Raw genomic sequence first — 6,000 nt, forward strand, 5'->3', positions numbered from 1 at the left:
TGTTCTCAAGCACCACTGCCCCCAGCTGAGGATTCACGTCTGCTCTTTCTGGACAGAAGCTCATGTTCTAAAACAGTGATTTATAGGTTTGATTTATTTGACTTCAACTTTCACTATTTTTGCCCATAACACCTCTACTATCATTTCCCCATATCTTACTATTCTACCATAATTAAAATTCCAGTATGATTTTTCATAATTAGCAAGTCACCATGCCAATAAACTTAAGAACATCAAAATAATGTCATTAAAATGTAACAAGACACTGTTACCTGCTAAAAGTTCTGAGCTTGAGTCCTGTTCTGTCTCTGTCAAGAGGCAGGTTAATACCTGTTAGAAAGGTGTTAAAGACACATTAGCGCCAAACTGACACTTCCCGTTGATACCTTCAGAAGGATTGAAAGAGAGTGGCGAAGGAAAATCTCTCATCTTGTGTGATTCCATTTTATTTAATGCCACATCAATTTTATTTAATCCCACTCAAGATCATCTTGGGGAACATTCAAAAATTGTCTTCTTAATCCTACACGTTGGGAAACAGGATATAGTAGTGTTTCCCAAAGTGTCTATCTAGGAAATAACCCAGCAACAGATTAAAATGCAAATTCCCTGGCTCCACCCACAGAGTCTTCTGGGATAGGTCTCAGGACTCTGCATTTTTAACAAGCTTCCCAGATGATACATGTATACGCACACATGTTTGCAAACCATTAGTCCGGATATGTTATTTTCAAACATTTATTAGCTAAGGGATCCTTTCTTCAAATAAAATCCTGCCGCTCCCCTCCTCCTGGCCCGTGGGAGCCCTGGAGCATCTTCATGGAGCTCCCATGCTGCTGCAGAACAGGGTATGAAAATTCGTCTTCTCTCTCTTTCCCTTTACCTCTTCCTCCTCCCATTTCTACTTCCCCCACAACAAAAATTGCCTGTGGCTTATTTGTTTTCAGATTGAGAAATCTTCTATATCCTCCAAGTTACCTAGCAGAGAAGCATGAAAGCTGAATACAAATGTATTCAATTGAATTGAACTGAATCTGACTCATCTCATTACAAAATAAAAATACAAAAACCCCAATAGCTAAATGAATGAAAAACATACAGACATTTCCCAAGATAAAATAAAATAAACATATTAGAAAGTGTTCAGCCTCATAACAATCAAACAAGTGCAAATGAAATAAGATCTCATTTTTTACTTGTCAAATTAGCAAAGATATTTTGAATGCTACTCAGTGCAAATGAGGATATAAGACCAACATTCTCCTACTCTGGAAAGCTAATGAGTCCAGCCTTTCTGGACGTACTTTACAATATTTCTTCCTGGGGCCAGCCCCATGGTTTAGTGGTGAGGTTTGGTATGCTGTGCTTTGCCGGCCCGGGTTTCAGGGTTCGGATCTCGGGCACAGACCTACACCACTCAATAGCCATGCTGAGGGGGCAACCCTCATGTAAAGTGGAGGAGGATTGGCCCAGATGTTAGTTCAGGGCTAATATTCCTCAAACAAAATAAGAAAAAGATTGGCAACAGATGTTAGCTCAGGTTAATCTTCCTCAGCAAGTAAATAAATAAATAGCACCCCCTCCAAAAAAATATTTCTTCCTTTAATGCAATACTTTACTCTCTGTGAATCTATTATGCAAACATAATCTGATATTCAGGCAAAGATTTACAGACAGTTCTGGAACCAGATAGTGGTGACGGTTGTACAATGTTGTAAATATACTTAATGCCACTGGATTGTACACTTTAAAATGGTTGCAATGGTAAATTTATATGATGTATACTTTACCATAGTAAAAAGAAAAAGATTTATGTTCAAAAAGACTTATTTCATCATTATTTATGATAATGAGCATTTAAAACTGCTGAATGTCCAACATTAAAGTTATTGCACACTATGGTGCTTCTTGGAAAATGCTTATGATATAAACTTATGTGAAAAAAACCCAGGATGTGAAACAACGTATACAATATTACCTCAGCTGTTTCTTCAAATATAAAATAATCTAGAAAGAAATATGTCAAAATATTACCAATAGTGGGTTCTAGAAGAGTGGTAGGATTATTAACACGTTCTCTTTTCTCTTTACATTTTGAAAAGCTTTTCAAAATTTGGTAAAATTAGTACGTAATCTTAATAAACAGAAAAACATGGAGTAAATAATTTCAAATGAAAATAAACTATGGCCCATATGCTAATCTTCATTAAGATGCTACCAATTAATAAAATTGAAAGTGTTAATCTCTAATTATAAATTATGTTTTTAACTATTAAAGTTGGCGTATATAAAGATAAAAATAGTAAGAATAACTAACGTGTATAGTGCAGGCATTGTTTTAAGTACTTAGCATGTATAAACTCACAAGCCTTTAAGATGAATATTATTATTATTCTCATTTACGCCTGACTTGCCGGAGGCGTAGAGAAGTTGAGTAGCCAGCCCAAGACAAGACAGCAGACAAAACTAGAATTCAAACTCAGACATTTTGGTTCCAGAGTTTGGGATCTTAGTCACTACAGTATACTACATCTTGAAATTTTTTTTTTAAAAGTAAGGAACATATTAGTTTTCTGTTCTTCTGCAGCAAATTAACCAAAAACTTAGTGGTTTAAAATACAAATTTATTATTTTATAGAACTGGTAGTCAGGAGTCAAAAATGGCTCTGCCAGTCTGCACTCCCTTGGGAGACTCTAACAAGGGTCCGCTTCCTTGCCCTGCCCGTAGTCCTTGGCTCACGGCCCCTTCCTCCATCTTTAAAGCCAGTAGCGTAGCATCTTTCTCCTATCTGATCTCCACTTAGGTCCTTAAATCTTCTCTCTATTTTCTCACCCTCCTGCCTCTTATAAGAATCCTGTGGTTACATTAGGCCTACCTGATGACCCAGGATAATCTCCCCATCTCAAAATCTTTCATTTAATTGTACCTGCAAAATCTCTTTTACCACATTAGGTAACGTATTCACAGTTTCTAGCCATTAGGACCTGAGCATCTTTGGGGCCGTTTATTCACCCTATCACGGGAAGGAAGGAGGGAAGGAGAGAAGAAAGGAAGGAATGGAGGGAGAAAGGGAGGAAATGAGGAAAAGAGGAAAGGAGGAAGGGAGGAAAGAAGGGACAAATATCTCTGTTCGGTTTCTGTTTATGTGTAACAAAACATTTTTTCATGCATCATAATTTTGTGTCAGGAAATTGAGCAGCACTCGTCTGGGTGATTCTTTGTTTCCAGTGGTATTGAGGAAGGCCGCTAGGTAATATTCAACTGGCAGGTGAGATGGCCTGGAAGATACAGACAGGTTCACTTACAGACTGCTTTTTCAGTGGGGATGATGGGAAGGCTGGGCTCAACAGGGACTGTCAATGGAGCACTCGCACGTGGCCCTCCAGCAGGTAGTCTCAGGGTGGTCAGACTTCTTATCCAGCAGCTCTGATCTCACAGGGAGGATGTTCCAAGAGACTCTGGAGGAAAGTGCAAGGGTCTCCTGACCTCACCTCAGAAGCTCCAGAATGTTACTTCTACTTCGTTCTATTGGTCAAGCGAGCCTCTAAGACTGGCTCAAATTCGAGTGGAGAGGAGTTAGAGTCCAGCTCTCAACAGGAGGAACAGCAAAGAGATTGAAGCCATCCTTCATCTCCCACACTCTCTAAGTATAATGTTTCGGCTAACAAATGTGTGATGAAAGCCATCTAAATTGGAGATGTGGGAGGGGCTAGGTGTAGACCCTGTCAAATAACCAGAGAACCTCTGATGTGTGTTTAGCTTAGTCTGAGAAATCACTGTGAAATCCCTCTGGTTTTAAAGACTATGAATCTTCCTTAGATACGTGTTTCTTTAGTTTTTCTTCTACCATTTTTCAGTGTCAAAGTTTATGGAAATAACCATCAAGATGAAGAATCATCCAAACTCATTAATTCACGTTTTCATATGTTTTATGTATAAGGCTCTGTCAATAAAGCAAATTTATTTAAGGTATGCCTACAGAATAAAATGATGTCCCCCGCCTCTTACGAGGTGACACTCATGACTAGGTTAAAGCCAATGTTTTTGCTCATCACAGTGCCTGAAATATAGCCTGCTATTTCTTCTTTTTCTTAATAGAATGTATAACCTGTCTAGATGTACTTTTCTTTCCTGACATAGTACTGGCCTTAATACTGATATATGTGGTATATTTGTATATTTGACTATATATCTTTCTCTTTTTCTTTCCTAATTCATTCCAACCTTTTGATTTGTAATAAGAATCAATACTGTATAGAATGCTAGTGCCTTTATAAATATTTTCATCACTCAATTTCAATAAGCACATACATAGTTACATAATTATTATTCCCATTTACATCCTCTTTGGAGTCCATAGTTGGTAATGATAACACTAAAAACAATGGGTTTAAGTTGAGTAGTACATCGGTGAATTCATTGATTGTAAATATTTATTACCTACATCGAATGATAAACAGCCTGGTGGGAGAGACAGACGCTGTGGTATGCTGGAGCCACTCAAACTGGCTTGTATTTGCTGCCGAGAGACTATTCTCTGCGTCTCTTCCCAATCTCACTTCAGTGACACCAAGTTGGTAGCTTAAAATCAGACATGGTGACAGTATTTACACCATGGAAACTGGCACACACTGAAAATCTGGGCTTTTTGCTCATCATTTACTAGCGTACCACTGCAACACATAAGAATGGCTCACGATGTGATAAGTGCTGAACATGTGCGTAAGATACAGTACGAACACTGAGAGGGAGAGTGGAACCCAGTCAGGAGCAGTCACCGAGGCTTCCTTTTTGAGGATAAGGTAACATGTCACTTCCTCTGAAAGGCTTTCCCCTACAACCTACATAAGGACAGCCTGCTCCCCAACATCCACTGTGTACACTATTCATTTCTTTCAGAGCAGATGTCACAATGGATAATTATCTTACTTATTTTTACGTATTTATGTGTGTCCCTTACTAGAAATTTACATTCTAATCTGTCTTGTATCCCTTGCAAACAATAGGCGCTTGGAAAATATTTGCCGAAAATCAATGATAGAGCTATAGTGGAGTCTTAAAGGATGAGTAGGATTTGGCCAGGTAAAAAACAAGCAGTAGGATACTCTGAGCACAGGAAGCAGGAATAGAAAGAGCACTGTGCTCAGGTAAAGATAGTGTGTGTAGGAAACATGAAGTCCAGGTCAGGGAGTGGCCAGGGTGGTGCTGAAAGCCATTAGGGCTACTGGGGGCCCATAGGTTATACCATGTGAACCATAGGGACCTATGAAGGTCACTGTTCAAATGTCCATTTGCTGAAAGATGAGCATGGGCATGGCTAATTCCACATTGAGACAGATTTATTTTTAAGTTAGAAAAAAAGAACAATGAACTATCTAAAACACATCTCTCCTCGAGCCCCACATATCAGTGATAAATTGAAATTCTTTACCCCAAAAAAAGGGACTCATCCTGAAAAGGATTGTTGAATCTTCCCAAAATTAGAATATTCAAAGTGTGAAGCATTGGATAACATTTAAGTTGAAACAAATAAAGAATCAGGTGAAAGGGATATGTTGGTTTCCACAATGTGCATTATGAAAATCCTTCTGCAGATAATTGTAGTCCCTTGGCAACACTGCATATACCAAATATTCTGAGAAATATATTAAAGGGGTTTCCTGCGTAAATGAGGACACAGAGGATTCAGTTCCCAAGGAGATAAACTGATTTGATTACAGATATGGAGCAGTTACTCCACAGAGAGCTTTGAGTCAGTGCCTCCTTCTTTCCATGTTGCTTAGTCTGTTAGTGGAAGAGATAGGCTCTCCAACAGGATGGAGAAAGGATTAGGGAGTGCAAATGACAAAGTGACTAATTCTGCTGGGTGGAATTAAGGAAGGTTCCAGGGGAAGGTAATGTTTGGGTTGGCCTTGAGAGATGAGCAGGACTTCAATAGACAAAGAAACAGCAAAAGGGGGTACTCCAGACAGGAAGAACACCCTGATCCAAGCCACAGA

This window comes from Equus caballus, chromosome 6 (genome assembly GCF_041296265.1).
Source record: "Equus caballus isolate H_3958 breed thoroughbred chromosome 6, TB-T2T, whole genome shotgun sequence".
Classification (NCBI taxonomy): Eukaryota; Metazoa; Chordata; class Mammalia; order Perissodactyla; family Equidae; genus Equus; species Equus caballus.